General features: G+C 38.4%; 1 protein-coding gene and 1 long non-coding RNA gene across 5 annotated transcripts in view; one reads left to right on the forward strand and one right to left on the reverse strand.

Moving 5' to 3' along the window:
• Positions 1–22063, forward strand: part of LOC105490603 (USP6 N-terminal like) — a 159329-nt gene that overhangs the window by 50839 nt on the left and 86427 nt on the right. The window lies entirely within an intron of this gene.
• On the reverse strand, positions 15323–20541 carry LOC139356421 (uncharacterized). 2 transcript variants are annotated; one of them, XR_011608278.1, is made up of 3 exons: positions 20436–20541; positions 19648–19888; positions 15323–15457 (listed from the first exon to the last, which is right to left on the reverse strand). It is a non-coding gene; the product is annotated as an uncharacterized lncRNA (long non-coding RNA). The 2 variants fall into 2 exon arrangements; XR_011608277.1 differs by having other exon boundaries at positions 15340–15454.

Raw genomic sequence — 22063 nt, forward strand, 5'->3', positions numbered from 1 at the left:
GAACAAGTAAGGTTAAGATTTTATTTTATTTTTTTTTTTTTTTTGAGACAGAGTCTCGCTCTGTCGCCCAGGCTGAAGTGCAGTGGCCGGATCTCAGCTCACTGCAAGCTCCGCCTCCCGGGTTCACGCCATTCTCCTGCCTCAGCCTCCCGAGTAGCTGGGACTACAGGCGCCCGCCACCTCGCCCGGCTAGTTTTTTTTCGTATTTTTAGTAGAGACGGGGTTTCACCGTGTTAGCCAGGATGGTCTCGATCTCCTGACCTCGTGATCCACCCGTCTCGGCCTCCCAAAGTGCTGGGATTACAGGCTTGAGCCACCGCGCCCGGCCAAGATTTTTTTTTTAAATCCTTTATAATCTCCTTATTCAGAGAAGACCTCTGTTAATATTTTATTGCCTGATCCATCTTTTTTTTATGTACAAATACTACTTGCTGTATAGCCTCAAACCTAAATCCTTAAAACAAGACTTGTATGGTGTGATGGTATCCCAGTTTTGCAAATAGGGAAAATGAAGCTTAGAGAAGTTAAGGTCAAAGAGCTAACAAGTTGTAGGGCTAGTAGTCATCATCAGGGTGCACCATTGGAACAAAACGGGACTCTCCTTCCCAAGGAGTTGAAAGCAGCCATCTGTCTCCATGATCAGTTAACAACAATTTATGTTTGGAAGATGTTAGATCCAGGCTTAGGTTGTACTTTGTGATTGTTTAAGAAAGTGAAGTAGGTTTGGGCTTAGTGCATTGCTTTTCCATTTATTACCGTAGTGTAATGTTACTTAGATTTTGTATATGTATATGTTTGGAGCTCCATAAATGTTAAATTTCAATAATAAAGGTCAAATAAGACTGTATACTATCCTAAAGTGATTATAACTCTGCAAGCTCTACAGTCTTACTAGTGTGCATGGGTACCCTGCATGTAAATTTTAGGTGTTAAATCACTGAATAGTTTGGAAAGTGACCTTAAAGTTGCTGTTTTGATTGTACTAAAAAATGACGAAGTAGACTGCATCCTTATTTTTATGATATTTTTGAAATTCTAATTTTTCTGTTTATGTGACTTCAAGGTGAGAAGTAGAAATTGTTATTTGCGTCAATAAATATTACCTTTAAACATCCTAAAGCATTTACATATTTATTTGTAATCTTCAGAACCTCCCCGAGAAACTAGTTTGTATATCATATATACTGCATATGTAGTACTTGGGTACACACACACCCCTACCTGGTTTTAGAAAAGACTTACCTTTGTTGCTCTATTACACAACCTGGACCTATAGCTTAGAGAATTTTGCAGGGTCTCATTTCTGATATTTTGAAAATTGTACTGTCATGATTATAGAAATCTGTAACCAAACTGGACTTAATGGCTTATACTGCTTTTCAATGTTTTGTTTTTCAAAAGTAGGTTAAAAATTGTTAGCAGTTAATCTAAATATATCATCTAGGCAGTTACCAAATATATACTAATATTAAGCAAAGTAAACTATGGTTAGTTGTAGTTATTATACTTCCATATTAGCATTGTCAAAAACTCCAGGAAAAAAAAGTCCCTGTATTTGCTCTTTGTAGCAAAGGAGGGATGGATCTGTTTGAGTTCTTTAGATATTTATATGTAATTTCAGTATGAGTTTACTTTAAATTTGATTAGGATTAAATGGATATCATTTATATTGAGGTGAATAGATGTGATAATCTTTAGAGGCATGGAGGTTTTAAGGAGCCTAGTGTGTTTGAGGAAAAAGTACAGCGTGGTTTGATTATGGGTTCAATGGATGGGGAGTGGTAGGAGATATGTTTGGAATTCTGCAACCACGAATGAGGGCCAGACCATCAAGGGTTGTTTTGACACATTTGGATTTATCCTGTAGGTATTCAGGTGTAGACATCCAGATTAGCATTCAGGGAATATAAGGGTAGAGGGACATATTAAATAGATAAAGGATTCACCATTTTGGGAATGGATGTAATCACTCATGGGAGAACTTGTTGACAAGGAGAGAAAACCGGAGGATCTCTTTTTAGTAAGGGCCAGAACTTCGGAATACTGCTGTGGAATGACGGTCCTGAGATGATGGTGTCATGGGCATTTTGGAGGTTAGTGTGTATACTTGTTGCACATACTTGTAGGAGTGGCATTTAGTTGGGGGGCAAAGAAGCAGGGCAGAAGAGGCTAGGGCTCTAAAGTTGTTTTGGAGCCACCTGTCACTGTTTTGGTACCACCTGTCACTTCTCAAATAGGGTCTTGTCAACTTTACAGCCGCTTTGTACCTGTGCATGTGAATGTGACTGGAGAACTCTCCACAACCTTCCTTAAAATTCGAGATTGTGAACCTCAGGTAGGCTTTTGATGCTGCCTGACAGTCATACTATATACTTCATTCATTTAGACGACTGTTTCAGTTTTCCCTTTTTTCTCATACCTTCAGCGTTTCTTCTTCATACCTATTCTCAGCTGGTTATCTTGCTTCTGTATGGAGAAACTTGAAGCCAATGGCCTCATGGACTAGCAGACTAATACTGTTGGAGCTCCCTGCGTTTTATCAACTGAACCCATATATTCTACCCGTTCCAGCTACAGTTGAGCCCGCCCGTGTAGTATCCCGTGTGTGCACTGCCCTGTGTGGCGCCAGCCTCTTTCCTCGTGCACTAGAGTCTCTGTGCTCTCATGCCCTCATGAACATTGCTTACTCAGCTGTCTCGTTCTTTCTTTTGTGTCATCAGTGTTCTCCCCTAATGGGTCATTCCTATTATTATACAAAATGCTGTTACTTCTCCCATAAAATATAAAAATACTTTATTGGATCCTACTTCCTTTTGTGTCATCAGTGTTCTCCACTAATGGGTCATTCCTATCATTATACAAAATGCTGTTATTTCTCCCATAAAATATAAAAATACTTCATTGGACCCTACTTCCCTTGTCAGCCACTATTTGATTTGTCTTCTCCCCTTTGCAATATTATTTCTTCAAGGAGTTGTCTACACTCACGCCAATTCTTTCTCTTCCATTGTCCTGTAAATCCACTCTAGTCAGGTTTCAGCCCCATGACTGATTTAATGTTGGAGATAATCCAATTTAAAATTTGCACTTAAAATCATGTCATCTTTGAACTAGAATATGTTACTCACACTGCTTTCTGTGGTAAGTATATTTGGAAAAATACATAGATTCTACCATCCATAGTTGTGGTTTTATCATAAAAAAGCACTAAAAATGGTAACAAATCTTAATTGCTATTAAGTGTTGGGTATTGTACTTGCTTCCTTTGCTGTATTGGGCTCTATTTGTCTCTTTTTGTGACTATCCCTTAATCCTTTCTATTACTAAGAGGTTATCTAGTTTTAATTAAGCAGACAGTTTCAAGTTCTCTAATATGTTGAATAAAATTGTGATTGAATGAGCTGATTGAGCATGAAAACAGCATGTAGAAATTTAGAGGTTTAGACAACAAAATGTCCAGCAAAGTTAATCTGATGTATAATTAATGACATTTATAATTAATAATAAATTGTATGCTTTAGCTTTTAGTGATCTATTAAAAATGCTTTTGAGGATATGGAGTTGTTCTAGACTTCTTCTGAAATTCTCTGTGATCCAAAGCGAAGTAGTCAGTGGGCTTTTCGTCTGTGCATCAAGGAATACAAAAAAACCAGGTCCTCAGTTGGCTGGTACCCTTGAAATTGGGAGCCAGATTGATAGACTCAAAAGATTGGATGTGATTGATTTGTTGTTAGAGGTCTAAGTGTCTCTCTGACTTCTCTATATATTACAATCTCCCATTATGGTGTGAACTTGTCTACTTTTTCTTTTAATTTTGCCAATTTTTGCTTTATGTGTGTTGAAACTATGTTACTAGGTCCATACTTAGGTCTTCCTCGTGGGTTGATTGTTTTGTTGCAATAAAATGTTACTTTATATCTCTTGTAATGATTATTGCCTAAGTCTGCTTTTTCTGAGATAAGTACAGTGTTATCACATCTCTTTAGTTTCATGCTTACTTGGTATATATCTTTCCCATTCTTTTACTTTCAAATTTGCTGAGTGCTTGTATTTATGATCTCTTTTCTAAATAGCATAAGTGTATTTTTTTTACATTTAATCTGATTGCCTTTGTCTTTTACTTGGTGTGTTTAGTCTGTTTACATATGTTATTGTCATGTTTGGGTCTAAATCTGACTTTCTGTTTTTATCTTTCTACATGTTTTAAATTCTTTTTCTCCTGTAATTTCTTGTCATCTTTTGGATTATTAGAATAGTTTTTATTATGTATTCTCATACCTGTTATAAATCATTTTGTTATTATTTAGTGTTACCCTAGATTACATTATTAATCCCTTTATAACAAATTAGTACTGATATCTGTTTTCCAGAAAAATGTAAGAACCTCAAGGTAGTTAACTCCATTTGTGCCCTGTCTGCCTTTAGGGTTATTGTTGCTTTATGTTTTAATTGTATATAGATAGTAAACCCCATGTATTTAGTATCCATACATTTACCCTTTCCATTTCTCTGTATTTCTTCCTTCATGACTGTTTGTCCATCAGGGCTCATGTTTTTCTGCTCATAGAACCCCTTTTGTTATTTTATTGTATATGTACTCACCATTAAATATCTCAGGTATTATCTGGAAATATCTTTATTTTTGCCTTCAGTTTTGAAGGAAACTTTCAGAATGTCTTGAAATTCTAAGTTGCTGGTTATTTTAGCATTTTAAGAGTATAATTTCATTATCTTTTGACTCTCAAAGTTTCTGTTTAGAAATTTGCAGTTGATCTTACTGCTGCCCATTTGAAGGTTGTCTTTTTCTCAGACTGCTATTTTAAGATTTCTTCTTTGTTTTTAATTTTTGGAAGTTTTACTCTGATGTGTCCAGGTACGTTTTTCTTATGTTCTGCTTGGGGTTTGTTGTGCCTCTTGAACTGGTGAGTTCCCCTTCTTGCTTATTAGCTGTTCAGAACCTGCTTCTGTACCAGTCTGTCTGTCCTCTCTTTCTAGGACTCTTAACTGCATGTACATTAGACCATTTCCTTGTGTTTCATATGTCTCCTAAGCTCTTTCATGTATTTTCTATCTTTTATTCCTCTTCTGTGTGTGTGTGTGTGTGTGTGTATATATATATATATATATTCCCCCCCCCCCCCCCAAGACTGAATTTCACTCTTGTTGCCCTAGGCTGGAGTGCAGTGGCACAATCTCGGCTTACTGCAACCTCCACTTCCTATGTTCAATCTATTCTCCTGCCTCAGCCTCCTGAGTAGCTGGGATTACAGGTGCCCGCCACCAGGCCCGGCTAATCTTTTGTAGTTTTAGTACAGACGGGATTTCGCCATTTTGGCCACGCTGGTCTCAAACTGGTGATCCACCCGCCTTGGCATCCCAAAGTGCTGGGATTACAGCCGTGGGCCACAGCACCCGGCCTCATGTGATTCTTAAAAACAAAACAAAACAAAAAAAAAATCAGGCCCGGTGCAGTGGCTTATGACTGTAATCACAGCACTTTGGGAGGCTAAGGCGGGCGGATCACAAGGTCAGGAGATCGAGACCATCCTGGCTAACATGGCGAAACCCTGTCTCTACTAAAAATATAAAAAAAAATTAGCCGGGCGTGGTGGTGGGTGCCTGTAGTCCCAGCTACTGGGGAGGCTGAGGCAGGAGAATGGCGTGAACCGGGGAAGTGGAGCTTGCAGTGAGTGGAGACCGCACCACTACACTCCAACCTGGGCGACAGAGCGAGATTCTGCCTCAAAAAAAAAAAAAAAAGCTCTCTTACCTTGTGGGTCTATCTCTGTATCCTTTTTTCTTTTTCTTTTTTTTCTTGGTATTATGTCTTCATATGCCCAGTAATTTTTTATTGAACATCAGCTAGTACATATGAAAAACTTGTAGAGGTTTTAGATAAGCTGTTAACTTCTTGCAGGCAGCAAAATAAAAGGCAAAACAACTTAGTCCAATCATGTTTGAGCTGTCTGAATTTCAGTATTTATAAGGCTTTGCTTATTTCTGGTTCTCTGTTGATCCTAGGGCATAGTCATTCAGGGGCTTGAACTGGAGTCTGGGTGCTCACCAGGTTCCTGCCCCTTTAGTGGATCCTGAACTCTGATTTTTATTTTCTACGGACTGCCAGAAGTTCTGTTTAGCTTTTACAGTTTTTGTTGCTACTTTCTGCCTGGTTTCTCTCAGTCTGTGATGCTTGTGAATGGGCAGATGCTTTGAGGAGTTAAGGGGCTCAGATTTTGGGTTGATTTCTCACTGCTTTCTTTCTCTGTGGGATCTTGGTCCCTCATGCTTTGTGCCCTGAGCTCTAGTTTTGTCTCCCAGCCATGTGAAACTGAAAACTCTTGAATTTACTTCCTCTGAGCAGTTTCTTTTTGGGGCAGCATCATTGCTCTTTCTTCTGTGTGTACTCTGCTCTCTTGCACCCGCCTTCCTTCACTCCTGCTGTCTGCAGTACAAATGTGATGGCTGGAGAACCAGCAACTGTCTTTACCTAATGAGGTGGCTTTAAGAATGGAGGCCTTCAAGAGGATAGAGGAGAAGAAAGATGGAAGAAGCCTAGATCTTGGTAGACTCTAGAGTCCCCATATCAGACCTGGATGAATTGCATCTAGATTTCTTAGACATCAGGAGAGACATAAACATCTTGTCTTGTTTTAATCTTGCTTTTTTTTTTTTTTTTTTTTTTTTTGAGATGGAGTCTCACTCTGTCGCCCAGGCTGGAGTGCAATGGCATGATCTTGGCTCACTGCAACCTCTGCCTCCCGGGTTCAAGTGATTCTCTTGCCTCAGCCTTCCGAGTAGTTGGGATTACAGGCACCCACCACCACGCCTGGCTAATTTCTGTATTTTTAGTAGAGATGGGGTTTCATCATGTTGGTCAGGCTGCTCTCAAACTCCTGACCTCAGATGATCCACCCACCTTGGCCTCCTCAAGTACTGGGATTACAGGCGTGAGCCACCGTGCCCAACCTAGTCTTTCTGTTTTTTGTTATACTGAGACAAATCTAATACTGATTAATGGAGTGGGGGTTCAATGAATGGATGTAAGTATATATTCCCATAATATATGAAGGAACATTGATTTTCAGCCATTTATTTGGTTGTGGCATACATAACAGGTCACCTGAGTGAATATCTCATGAGTGAATTATATATTATTTCTGGTGTACTTGCTGAAATGTCATCTGTACAAGGAAACGTGGAAGCTGAAGTTAGTGAGAGGAGTATTATTTTAGAGAAAGATTTGAATTTCAGTGTTGTTAATTGTCATTATTGGCAAGTTACTTGTGACATGGCTACCAAATGATCCCAATAGACCACACTTGGGATTATTGTACACTGTCTTAAAACAGCTTTTTCTTTGCATTCAACAATGCAGTAGCCAAAATATGGTTGTGGATTAATATGGTAGTGGAGCAAATGAAAAAGGAAGGGATGATTGAAAAGAATATTAAAAACTTAGTGAGAAATTACAGGTAGAGGGGTGAAGGAAAAATAAAGTGTTAAAAATGACGCCAATGTTCTCACTTATAAGTAGGAGTGAAATAATAGGTACACATGGACATACTGAGTGGAACAGACATTGGAGACTCCAAAAGGTGGGAGGTGGGAAGGGAGTGAGGTTTGAAAATTGCCTGTTGGATACAGTGTCCTTTAGTGGGGTAAAGCATATACCAAAGGCCCAGACTTCACTACTACACAATATATCCATGTAACAAAAGTGTGCTTCAACCGCTCCCCCCTACCCCGCCAAATCTATAAAAAAAAATTATAAAGCAGCAAAGCTTTTTTTTTTTTTTTTGAGACGGAGTCTCGCTCTGTCCCCGTGGCTGGAGGGCAGTGGCGTGATCACGGCTCACTGCAAGCTCCTCCTCCCGGGTTCCCGCCATTCTCCTGCCTCAGCCTCCCGAGTAGCTGGGACTACAGGCGCCCACAACCGCTCCTGGCTAATTTTTTGTGTTTTTAGTAGAGACAGGGTTTCACCGTGTTAGCCAGGATGGTCTCGATCTCCTGACCTTGTGATCCGCCCGCCTCGGCCTCCCAAAGTGCTGGGATTACAGGCGTGAGCCACAGCGCCCGGCCGCAGCAAAGCTTTTGAAGTTAAGGCCTGAGATAGTGTGATGGTGTTGGTAGAAACAGGCAAATTAGAAAGGGGTTCCTTGTAAGGAAATAAGTGTTTCATTACTTAAAGCTAAGAATATGTTTAGTGGACATGTTTCCCATTGGTGCATATGAATCTTCTGCAAAATGTGAATTGTGTTACACCAATATAGAAGAGTTTCCTTGATCTTATTCGCACCCTAAAGGATGTTATAGAGCTTCACGAAACCTGTGGTTGCAGTTAGTTATGCTCTTACACATTCCACAGCCACCCATATCCATGGGCAGGATTTCAAGGACTAATCTTAAAACCACTTATCAATTATTATGCATGTGGCAAAACTATGACCGCATTGAAAACAGGAATTCAACATAAAGCAGCTTTATTTCCTGATTTTGAAAAGGATTATCATTAACATTGTAGGACTTAGGGTAGTATCTGTTCACATTTTTGAGGCATGCACTGAAGGATGACTCACTATCCTGACTCACTTGTTTAAGTTCACTGTCATTCAGAAGCTCTTTCATTCTGCTTTTCTTTTTCTGGTTTTCATTTTTTTCCCCAATGAATAGAATTATTGTAGTAAGTCTCACATGCTGAATATAACCTTTGTTTTTTCTTAATTGGTGTGTGTATGCCACGCCTCTAAGCACATTCAAATCTTTTACTAAAGATGGCTGTCACTTCAATGTTTAGTCTTGGCAGGAAGTATAGCATAGTGAGAGTTAGTAATGTTTAAGAGTAGTGAAACAGACTTTCTTGTTAATAAGATGAATATGTAAATACTATATTATTTACTTTAGTGGAAATATGCACCTGTTATTTAGGTATGTGCTATAAATTTAGTTGTAACCAACCAACTAAAGCCCATTTCAGGAAGTACCATCAGGCCTAGTAACTATCTCTGCTTAACAAAACAATTGAGCTGACCCAACTATTTCAAAGAATTATTTGATACAAAATGACAGTGAAATAATTGGAATAGTCCTTAAAACTTGTGATGGAATCTGACCACTAACTTAAGATCCTAGGTGAATCAACTTAAGTTGTAGAATGTCAGTGAGCTTTGCTTCACTATATAGACATTAAACATAGTTAAGTGAACAGGACTTGGAGTCAGAGAGGCCTGAGTTTGATCTGTGGCACCCCCACTCAGTAGCCATGTAATCTTGGGCCAACATTGATCTCTCTAAGTCTCAGTTCTCTCATGCTATGATGGTATCTATATCACTACGGTTGTGATTAGGATTAAACTAGATAATTCTTGTTCGTTCAGTCTTTTAGTAAGTTTATCGAGCCACCAATTAGGTGTCAGGCACTATCCTGAGCACCGGTTACAGTGGTAAATAAAATGACATGGACTGATCTGTGGGTCCAGTGGACCAAAATAAGCAAGTAAGCAAACATATATTTTCTAGAATTTCATATAAATGAAGTTCTACAGTATGAAGTCTTTTATGTTTGACTTCTTTTATTTACATTGTTCCGTGTTATCAGCAGTTTTTTTTGTTTTTGTTATTGAATAGTATTCCAAAGTATGAATTAACCAAAATTTGCTTACCTTTTCACCAATTGCTGGATATTTAGGTTGTTTCTAGTTTTGAGCCGTATGAACTTTCACATAAAAAATTTTATAAATAAATGTTTTTGTTTCTTTTGGGTAAATACCTAGGAGTGAGATTGCTGGTCAGTATGATACAGTTTTATATCTAGCTTTATAAGATACATGCTCTCTTTTCTAACATGGCTGTACCATTTTGTATTTTCGTGCATGCTGCAGGAGAGTTCTAGATGCTCCATATCCTTAGCAGCACTTGATATTTTCAGTATTTTTAACTTTGACCATAGTGATACCTCAGTCTTGGTATCTCAGTGTGATTTTAATTTACATTTCTCTAATTATTAGTGGTTTTGGGCATCTTTTAGTGTATTTTCTGGCCATTCATATATCCGTGTGTCTTTTGTGAAGTGTCTGTTCAAATCTCTTGCCTGTGTTTTTTTTTTTTTTTTTTGAGACAGAGTCTCGCTCTGTTGCCCAGGCTGGAGTGCATTCTCTAATTATTAGTGGTTTTGGGCATCTTTTAGTGTTTTTTTTGGCCATTCATATATCCATGTGTCTTTTGTGAAGTGTCTGTTCAAATCTCTTGCCTGTTTTTTTTTTTTTTTTTTTTTTGAGAAGAGTCTCGCTTTGTTGCCCAGGCTGGAGTGCAGTGGCGTAATCACAGCTCACTGCATCTCTGACTCCCAGGTTCAGGGGATTCTCCTGCCTCAGCCTCCCTGAGTAGCTGGGACTACAGGTGTGTGCCACCACGCCTGGCTACTTTTTGTATTTTTAGTAGAGATGGGGTTTCACTATGTTGGCCGGGCTGGTCTTGAACTCCTGACCTCAGGTGAGCTGCCCACCTTGGCCTCCCAAAGTGCTGGGATTACAGGCGTGAGCCACAGCACCCGGCCTCTTTTGCTCTTTTTTTTAAAAAATAAAAAACAACGGGCTGTTTGTTTTCTTCTTACTGGGTTGTAAGAATTGTTTAATCTGGATGTAAACCTTCTATCCGATACATATTTTACAGATTTTTCTCCCAGTCTTGCCTTTTCATTTTCTTATTTATATCCCTTGAAGAGCAAGAGTTTTTAATTTTGATGAGCTCATTTTTATCAGCTTTTCTAGTTTGTGCTTATTTTTGGTTAAAACAAATATTTGGCTAACAGTATCATTGAGATTATCTCCTATGTTTTCTTCTAAATAGTTTTTACACTTTCATATGTGTTTGTGGTTTATTTCAAGTTAATTTTTGAATACTGTTGAGGTAAAGGCCAAGGTTTAATATAGATATAGATACCATATAGATACCTAGTTATTTCAGCACCATTTGTTTAAAAGACTATCTTTTTCCCCTTTAGTTATGTTGACAACTTTGAGCCTATGAAATCTTGCTATCATTTGTAACCATCATTTTTTTCAGCAAGAATCTAAGGGCAACAACAGAGCTTATTCAAATATAAATAAATCCATTTTATAATCTCACTGTTGAGTACTATATATTTTAGGAGGTTGTGGCAATAATAAAGGGAACTGCTTTTGGGGGCTAATTCTAACTAATAAAGAAGTACGTGTTGGTAAAGTAGAAGAGATGGTATTTACAAGTAGAAATTCTAGGTATCTTCCTAGTATTTCTACTTGTAAAGGAAGAAAATTTCATACCCAGTTAGTGATATGTGATTTACTTTAGGAAAGTGAATTAGAAGCATATTAAATGTGGACTTGATTACCACAGACTGAAAGGAAAATTGGATCAATAGAAGAAAAATCTGCAGCGACTACTTATACTCATGAGAAAGAAAAGGTAAAGAACTGTACATAAAATAAAGTAGCTGCTTAGGGTGCTCTTTGAGTTCACATTTAAAAAGAGTTCGGGTGAAAAGTGGGAGAAAATGCTTATCATGAATAGGGAGTGAAAAAAGTATTAGATACTTGAACATAGCATCAGGAAAAGTCAAGACTGAATGAGTTGACATCTGTGAACAGTGTGGAGTCTGATAAAACACCTTCAAAAGCTTATTTTGGATTCTACAGATCAGTAGTAACTAGATAGGCCTGCTGTTTGGAACATATCATATAATGTAAACATAAAGAAAACATATATATCCTGGACTGTTTTGCTTCCATCTGTTTTTGTTGTTGCTGTTGTTCTTTTTATAGTAGAATTATAAACAGAAAAGAGAATGGACAGAAATGAGAGGTCATTGAAGCTCAAGGTCGGTTAGGAGATTATAAACCATTTAAATTTAGGTCTTTAGGATTAGATGAGCTGTTGTCTTAGACTGTCTATTTTGGAGTAATTTAATAGTCTTTTAAGGGTAGTAAAACATGGAAAAGGTACCAGAAGACAAGACTCCGAAGAGAAGCATGGAGATAAGTTTTATTTGGGTATTAGAAAGGTATTTATGTCTTCTATGATCCTACCATAGACTAGAAGAAAAAATGATGGTTGGAGGATATAGGTCATATTTAGATTTTATAATTGATTGATAGACCATAGTTAAACTAATTTGTTGATGTTTATCAGAATGAAAGTTTTTGCCAGTGGGTCCTAGGATCTTAGCTTATTCAGCAATTTTTCAGTGGCTAGGGTGAAAATTTAGTTACAGTTTTTGGATTTATGAAGGTTAGGAGAAAGGTACAAAGCTGATAGAGATAGCTAAAGTAAGGTTATGAAATTAAGATTTACAAATATCTTTATAGGATAGTCATGGACCAAAATGAAAAATGAGTTAATTAAAAATAATAAAATATCAAGTTCTGTATTGAGATTGAGAAAGCTTCTAAGAGAGGTGTGAGAGATTTTAATTAAGTGTATGCTGGCCTGGCGCGGTGGCTCAAGCCTGTAATCCCAGCACTTTGGGAGGCCGAGACGGGCGGATCACGAGGTCAGGAGATGGAGACCATCCTGGTTAACACGGTGAAACCCCGTCTCTACTAAAAAATACAAAAAACTAGTTGGCGAGGTGGCGGGCGCCTTTAGTCCCAGTTACTCGGGAGGCTGAGGCAGGAGAATGGCGTGAACCCGGGAGGCGGAGCTTGCAGTGAGCTGAGATCCAGCCACTGCACTCCAGCCTGGGGGACAGAGCGAGACTCCGTCTCAAAAAAAAAAAAAAGTGTATGCTAATATGAACCCATTAAGTTGACTTAACAGCCAGAAAATAAAAGTGGATATTTGCAGATCAAAGGAGGTAATAGTGCTGCTGTTCTCCCACCAAACCTTTTCTGGGGTATCATGTTGAATTTGGGGCATCAAATTTCAAAGGGGACTTTAGTAAATGTCATGTGTTGGACAGTGTGAATATGTCAAGAGATTTGTATTTACAGGCCTCTCATGTGGAAAAGCCTGATTTTGTTTAGAACTAAAAGAAAGACATTTCTAATAATAATTAGAACACTTCAAGCTGGAATGAGTTGACTTGCAAGATTTTCATTTCTGGAAGCCTTAAGGAGAAATTGAATGATGACTTATTAAGAGATGTTATCGAGGGGACATCATCATTTATGAGAGGTTGAGCTTTAAGTTTCCTTCCAATTTTTTAACTTTTTAAAAATTGATTTTTAAAATTATTTTTTAACTTTAACTTTTTAAAAATCCAGTCTTGTCCTTAAGACTTTACTCCTAACAAATACCTTATATTTATATAGCACTTAAAAGTTTTAAAATGATTTATGAGCTTGATTAAATGTGATCTTCACAAGAATTTTATGAGCTGGGCAGGAACTATTTTATAATTATCAGGCAGCTGTCGCATAATGATTTTGAGAATGGGTTCTGGATCCCAACTGCGTTCACATACCACTCTGCCGCCTGCTGTGAGACATTGGGAAACTTCAGAGCACCTCCCTGTCCTCATCTGTAATTTGGCAACAATAATAGTGATTACACCATAGGGTTGTTTGAGTTTTCATATGATAATATGCTTGAGAAAATATGCTTAGAACACTCCAACCTGCTCCAAACAGTGCCTGATTCAGTGGACATTGAGCCCCTGTGAGTTCATGCTCTTATTGTGTTGTCATCATTAGTTTTCTTTTTTAGATGATGAGACTGAAACTTGTGCAGGTTGTGACGTGCCCAAGTTTACATCAATAATAAGTGGTAGAGAAGTTATTAGGAATTCTGTTGAATCAGACAAAAACAAAATGGAGTAAAGTTAATGGTATATGGAATAATTTTGTGAAACAGTATTGATTTGTTAAATGAATCAGTCAGATTGTGAAATTATTGACTGTCGATTTGGGGAAAGCTAAAGTTTGCATGTGTTTACAGATAGCCACACATTCCAGACATAATTTGTTAGAAAAGTTGTTTCTAAAGCATATATCAATAAAGAAACCACATTTTCCAAAAGATTTTTGGTGCTTTATAGTGTTTAAAAGGAAGTAGGCAATTAACTTTGGCTTCTGTTTGCATTCCATCATACTTGCCAGGCAGTTTAAGCTTCTGATTTCTAGATATGCTTAGATTTCTAGAAGAACAGAAAGCCAACTGAAGGCAAGTCCTTTAAGAAAAATCCAAATTGCTTTGGGAGGCCTAACTGGACGGATCATGAGGTTAGGTGTTTGAGACCAGCCTGGGCAATATGATGAAACCCCATCTCTACTAAACAAACAAACAAACAAACAATAAATAGTCCGGTGTGGTGGCACTCGCCTGTAGTCCCAGCTACTTGGGAGGCTGAGGCAGAAGAATCGCTTGAACCTGGAAAGCGGAGGTTGCAGTGAGCCTAGATTGTGCCACTTCACTTCAGCCTAGGCGACACAGTAAGACTCTGTCTCAAAAAAAAAAAATAAAATAAAATAAAATAAAATAAAATAAAGAAAAATACAGATTGGCTCTTATTTATAATATTACAATAAACAAAGAATGATCTTGCTGAAATTCTGTCCTTCAGATAATCACCTTTTCTAATTAAGTCATTAATTGCTCTTTAGTTTTCTATTCATGTTAGAAACAGTTTGCAGTTTACCTTTCTCTCACTGCTGGTATGGTCCTGTGGTGAACACATCTCTTATAGTAAGGATTGAAAAATTCATTTGCAAGGTTATAAGCATCTTGAAGGCATATCTTGTCTTGATAAACTGTTTCTCAGTACTTAAAAAGAGCCTTGCACATAGAGAGTTTGTGAAATTGTAAAGCGTTGATGGTTTTACTGGAAAAGCAAAGGATCTACCCGATCGACAGTATTAAAAATGGTCAATTAAAAGTAATTTACTGTTCACAAGGATAGTAATGTAAGCAGTTTGTCAGTAAGTTTATTAAAGTCTTTTGTGTATGTTAATCCCTCACCAATCTTGGAAGTTATGTTCTTGAAAAGGACTATTGGGCAAAGTGTCGCTGGCAAAAGTATAGTCAGCAAGATCAGTGTCATATGCAAATACAAGTTCACAGGAGAAGATACCCTCTAAGAGGCTTTACAAGCATTTTTAAAAACACAATAAATGAAAGTCCTACAAGACGTTCATTTCAAAACAGTCCAGATTTGTTAGCAATAAAAAATCTCATCTGGTAGGTACATTGATCAGGAAAGTTGTAGTATGGTCTACTGAGGCAGATTCTTCTGTAAATTGTTACTTGTATTTATATTATTAAAGATATTTGAGCCAGTTCTGAAAAGCATAAAATGTAATGCCTTTAGCGTTTGTATTATCCTTTATTTAAGTTTTGCAGCTTTCAGCAAAATGCTGACCCTTTTACAGATGACTGCGGTGGTAAAGAATATGTTTCTCTGGGCTGGTCTGCTATTCACGTGTGGAGAAGGTGGAACACAGCAGCTTCACCTCTTTTCACTCAGCACCCCTACTTGCATGGTCTGCTGGGGGAGAAAGTGTTAATTAGTTTTCTTTTGGCCACAGGAGAGAAGTATTAGCTCTTTGGATAACTTTTCTTTTAGAGCAGTGAAGAACCTAGAGGACCTTCTCCCCAGAAAGGCTGAGGGGATCTTAACCCAAAACCTCCCGACTGACAGATCGCTGGAGGCTGAGGGAGGGTGGGGCAGAGAAGGGAGGATTTACCTGTGTGGGAGAAGCTGTGTTGCAGTGGTCTTTTCCTTAGGAGGGATTTTTTTTGCTAATGTTAATTATATTTACAATTGTTTAAAAATTTATGTTTATATTCTGACAAGGTGGTATGTGTACATAACAAAAAGTTCAAGGTGTACTAAATATGATAGAGTGAAAAATAAGTGTCCTTGCTGTTCAGCCACCTTGATTTAATCTCCCCAGGACAACCACTGTTAACTGTAACTGTGCTGAGCCTCGCCCTGTATTTTTTGTTTAGTTTTGTTTTGTTTTTGCTTACAGTATATCTTGGAGACTAATCGAAATCAGTACATATAATTTTGCTTCATGATTTTTAATAACTGAATTGATGGACTTTTATGCTGCATTGTGAAGTTGGTCCTGCTTACCTACTTAGAAAATTTAGATTACTGGCCAGGTGCAGTGGCTCACACCTGTAATCCCAGCACTTTGGGAGGCCGAGGTGGGTGGATCACCTGAGGTCAGGAGTTCGAGACCAACCTGGTCAACATGGTGAAACCCCATCTCTACTAAAAATACAAAAGATTAGCCAGGTGTGGTGGCAGGTGCCTGTAATCCCAACTACTCGGAAGGCTGAGGCAGGAGAATGGCTTGAACCTGGGAGGCCGAGGTTGCAGTGAGCCGAGATCGTGCAGCTGCAAGTCAGCCTGGGTGACAGGAGTGAAATTCTGTCACACACACACACACACACACACACACACACACACACAAAGAGAAAATTTAGATTACTGTTATAAATGCATTCTATAATTTCAGGTAGTTTACTGAATGACTTCAAGATAATGCTTTCTAAGAAGTATTTTCCGCAGTGAGAAGGAGGGCAGATCTTTCATGTAAAATGTTTTTATAGTCAATCTCCTTAGAGTGTGTTGGTATTTTATGTGGAAATTGTCATAAATCATAAAGGGCAGCATTGGGGAAGAGGCTCCCCTCCCCTTGTGACTTCTTAATAGAGTTTAACTCTTTGACTGCTATGTAAAAAATCCATTTATGATCTGATTGAACATTGTGTTTAAGGTTTTGGCCAGGTGAATTGAGGGTGGGACATTGGGTTGGGTTACAGTAAAGAAACCTAAGTATTTTTCAGGATCCCCCAGACAATATGTTACCTGGAGCCCAGTAGCAGCCCCTTTCCCTTTTTCTCACGAATCAGTTGTATTTAAGAGTATTGTTTCTTTTAATATCTGGAACGTGATTGTGCAAGTTTCTCTGGAAATTTACATTCTACTGCTGTTATTTTTCTCATATATGTTCACTATTAGGAGGGTAATATATATTTGGTAGATTACATAGATGTTTCTTTTTTTAAATTTTTAAATTTTTATTTTTTAATTTTTTGAGATGGAGTCTCACTCTATCGGCCAGGCACGATCTCAGCTCACTGCAAGATCCACCTCCCGGGTTCATGCCATTCTCCTGCCTCAGCCTCCCGAGTATCTGGGACTACAGGTGCCCGCCATCACGCCCGGCTAATTTTTTGTATTTTTTAGTAGAGACGGGGTTTCACCGTGTTAGCCAGGATGGTCTAGATCTCCTGACCTCATGCTCCACCCGCCTTGGCCTCCCAAAGTGCTGGGATTACAGGCGTGAGCCACTGTGCCTGGCCAATTATATAGATGTTTCTTAATATTGAAGAAATAAGTATTTGGATGTGATTAGATTTGGTTTTAAAATTTGCTTTTTGAGTAAAATTTGCATAATTAAAAAAGGTTACAGTTACCCTTATTTTGGTCATTGAAATATGAATGACCTAGGTAATAATGATTGAATACCCAGGTAATAATGATACGTTAGTAGTATCAAAATATTAATTAAACCTTTACTAAGTTATTTAGCTTTCTTGACGACCTCAAACTAATTTCTAATCCCTAAATATTTTTCTTGTTTTCCTATATGTACTTCTGCTTCTTGGGGTGGATTATCCAGTTGTTGGGGGTGAGTATTGTGAAAAAGGAGGTAAAGGAGACATGTTAGAAGTTTGGGGCCCTGTCTTTGCTACGCCATGTTACTGTTGATGTAGCTGCTGTTGAAATAGCCATTCCTGTTGCTGGGGGCCTCTGGCTATTTATTGTGACGTTGTAGCTTTCTCTTCTTGTCCACATGGTGAGTTTCTACCATGCTTTTGTTTTATTATTACTATTTTTTGAGACAGAGTCTCATTCTGTTGTCCAGGCTGGAGTGCAGTGGCCTGATGTCGGCTCCTTGCAACCTCAGTCTTACAGGTTCGAGCATTTCTCCTGCCTCTGCCTCCTGACTAGCTGGGACTACAGGCACCCGTCACCATGCCTGGCTAACTTTTGTATTTTTAGTAGACACAGAGTTTCGCCGTGTTGGCTATGCTGATCTCAAACTCCTGGCCTTAAGTGATCCACCTGCCTTGGCCTCCCAAAGTGCTGGGATTACAGGCATGAGCCACTGTGCCCAGCCTCTACCATGCTTTTAGGACCTGGATCAAATGTCATTTTGTACCTAAAACTTTTTTCTGACTTTGCTTTTTTTCTATCAGCATTTTGTAGCATTTAAAAAGCACATCTATTAAAGAGCATTTATCACATTATTTACAGTTGGTCTTTATGTATCTGATTCCCTCCAGAATGTGATCTTTTTGAGAAACTGTTTTATCTGTATTTGTATTAATGATAGCTAGGTACAGTGGCAGTAAATGGTGTTCAGTACTTTCTGAATTAATGAATATTAGAACGTTTAATTTATCTCATTTCTCCAAGGAAAAACTGGTTTTTATATTATTCATCTGATTGTCATTCACTTAATGATTGGCTACTCGGTATTCCAAGTGGAACTTTTAGGTATCCATAGAGATGGGGCAGAATTATTTTGATTATATAATTTTCTTTAAAAATTATCCTACAGCTTTCCATCTGAAACCTTATAAGACCACCGAGGAGCAAGTTTTCCTTTCTAGTCACAATACTGTGTTATAGAAAAGGTAAAATGTATTTGGAAAATTAAAAAAAAAATTGTTTTCTAACTTACAGTGTCAATGTCATCTGTCTTTAGTGCATTTCATTCCAGTGTTTCTTCTGTGACTTTTGTTGTTTTGTTTTGTTTTCCATAGTAGATAGATGATTTATTGTTTGGTTTTGGAGTAACTTTAGGCTTCACATGGCGCAGTTCTGGTGAAATCCATTATTTAAGATCTGTGCACATCTAGGGAGGTTGCTCTGTCTTACAGTGGTAAAACACTTATGGCTTTCTATTGACTTGAAGGCATTTCCTTGCCTCTTGCCCTTTTTTAATGCTAGAGGATCCTTGTTGACAGATTCTCTTGATAAGCTTTTGTTCATTTGCTTGCCATTTTATTTATTCAAAGCCTTCTTGCATTGTTCCAGGTGCCACTTCTCTAACTTAACTGTGTGATCTTTGCAGTTAACCTACCAATGTTCTCATTTGTTTAATGAACAGTAATGATACCTACCTCATAGTTTTGATGTGGGGAGAATAAATGAGATAATATACATAAAGCATTTAGATTGTACAGAATAAATGCTAGTTACTACTTATGAGTCGGGTTCTTAGTTGCTACTTAATTCATCTGATCTCCTGAAGAGTGACTACCGTATATATATAGCACTATTGATGTTTGTTATATAAAATGAATCTTATTATATGTTACCCTAACACAACATTATTAGCACAATAACAGTAACAGAATGTAAGGAATATATATTAAACACATATGCATACATGAGATATTTACATATAATGCCGTTTAGGATTTGTTAGGTGAAATGTGTGGAATGCAACTGTGTCTTGTGAGAATTCTGTGATTCTGTGCTTGGAGCTTAGGGTACTTTAAAAAAATGATTGAATGAGTGACAGTTTTAGTGTGATATGAGCACTTTTACTTATTAAATCCCATTCAGTGTTACCAAATTGCTGGCTTTTGATGGCCTTGTGGTCAAATTTGAACCCAAGGGCCATTCAGGGACCCAGTATTACTTACATAACTCAAAGGATGATAATAGAGTTCTTCCTGTGTGCTTCTCAGTTGTTCTAGGCAATACCTCGTTCTTGCTTTTGAGTGTCATTTTAGGCGCAGTTTGGCTTTTGCACATCATTTTTTATTTAAAGGGTAGCAATGTTACCATTGGGTTGACCATTACCACTGTCTGTGGCATTAGTTATTAATCATCAGAGTGGGCAGCCTATGAATTATCTTCTTGTATCTGGTCTGCAAGAATTTGCTGTAATTAGAACATTTCTTGTTAATGCGTATTGGGCCAAATTCAACACAAACTTTTATTGTAGTGCATATAACCGCACATACTTGCAATTCTGAATGAGCTGGGAAAAAAGCTGTTAAAACTAAGTGAATAAAGTAGATTCAGTAGAGCCCTTTCCATAATCATGGGAATTAATCGTGAAGGCAGCTGCCTTATTAACACTAAAGCATAATGAAGTGTTTTAGTAAAGTTCATTTACATGTTTCTTGATCATTTCTTGTTATTATCCTAAAACACACAACTTAAAACATAATATAGCAGGTCCAGTTGCTTATGAAAACAAAGAATATTTCATATAAATTGTTCTTGGATTCTTCAAAACACCATTCATCTCCATTTTGCACAAATAATTGACAATTTCATGTAATGAGATTGGAAGACTACTAGAATCCAGAAAATATAGCTGTTAAGAATTCACAGGAATCACATAGATTTGTTTCTATGGGAAGAAATGTAAGGACTAGCAGAAGTGAGCAGAAATGTAGTCAGATCATCTATTAATACTTACACTTCAACAAAAGCGCTTGGTGGTTAGAAACATGGCTTTGAAGTTGAAATTGGACAGCCTGGCTTTTAAGTCCTGCTCTGTCACTTACTTCCCATGTGGCCTGAATTACTTAACCTTTCCACACCTCAGTCTCCACGTATGTAAAGTGGGGATAGTCATAAAACTAACATAGGCTTTTGTGAGGTTTATTATGCATGTTAAATGCTCAGCACAGTGTATGGCACATAGTAACCTCTCAATAAAGAGTTTATAAAATATCCACAAGCAAGGAGTTGTTACAAACCAGTCTTGTGTCATCTGTTGAAACAATTATACTGCTGCAAAAGCAGCTAAAATATAATCTTGACTTTGTCAGCAACTGTAGGCGGGTTGAAGTGAGTAAAATGACTCATATGTTTGTCTTGGTTCTAAATATCTGTTGTTGGCAATTTTGTCTTTCAACCTTGTCCCCAAATGTGGGATTGCACTCATATGCAACAGCTAGTAATTATGTTTCTCTTCAGTAGTAATGGTATTTTAAATATTGTTACATCACTTCATATCCTTTTAAGCTGTGACTCATCTTACACATAAATGTAGGAGTTACTAGTCTGATTTGGGGGATTCCAGGGAGTCACTGATACTGTTTCTTTTCCTTGAGAAGTAAGGAACAGGAGACTGCCACATGGAGATCAAATTGTCTCCTCTGTCGGCTGATTGGAGCACATGGCATCAGATCTGGAGTGAAAAGGGCTTATTAGTCTGCTTGACTTAGACCTGCCCACTGGGTGACTGACACAGCCAACAAGCCTGGGTGTCAAAGGGCAGGCACCTTCCTCCATGGAGATCCCTTTAGAGAGACCAGACCAGGGGACACCCAGGGACAGAAGGCTGCACCCAGGGACAGGGGTTGAGAGAGAGCAGGAGGTGAGCCTGTCTTGCCCAGGTGCTTCTTTCAGAGCATTGACCCCACATGTCCTTCTGCACCTAGGAGAGGAGAGTTGGAGAGTTCAGGAGCACTGCCCTCGCTGCGTTTCCTCCATGTGCCTTGAAGCGTGATGGAAGCACACCCAGCCACATGAGCAGAGCCTTTCCACAATGAAAGGGAGCCTGTGCAACTCTGCTAGTAGAAGGAGAGATGAAGAGCAGAGTGAAGAGAGGGTTGGAGCACAAACACAGCAGACGAGTCTCTTGAGCCTTTCATCTTCCCAGAGCCCTCTATATTATTTAAAATGCTGGTGAAGGACTTTTAGATAACTAGAAGTACAAATTTAGATAGATTGTGACTCCTCATGTCTGAATTTTAGTCTTCATAAAAATTTAAATGCGGCCGGGCGCGGTGGCTCAAGCCTGTAATCCCAGCACTTTGGGAGGCCGAGACGGGCGGATCACGAGGTCAGGAGATCGAGACCATCCTGGCTAACACGGTGAAACCCCGTCTCTACTAAAAAATACAAAAATCTAGCCGGGCGAGGTGGCGGGCGCCTGTAGTCCCAGCTGCTCGAGAGGCTGAGGCAGGAGAATGGCGTAAACCCGGGAGGCGGAGCTTGCAGTGAGCTGAGATCCGGCCACTGCAGTCCAGCCTGGGCGACAGAGCGAGACTCCGTCTCAAAAAAAAAAAAAAAAAAAAAAAAAATTTAAATGCTATC

Source organism: Macaca nemestrina, chromosome 9, assembly GCF_043159975.1.
Source record: "Macaca nemestrina isolate mMacNem1 chromosome 9, mMacNem.hap1, whole genome shotgun sequence".
NCBI lineage: Eukaryota > Metazoa > Chordata > Mammalia > Primates > Cercopithecidae > Macaca > Macaca nemestrina.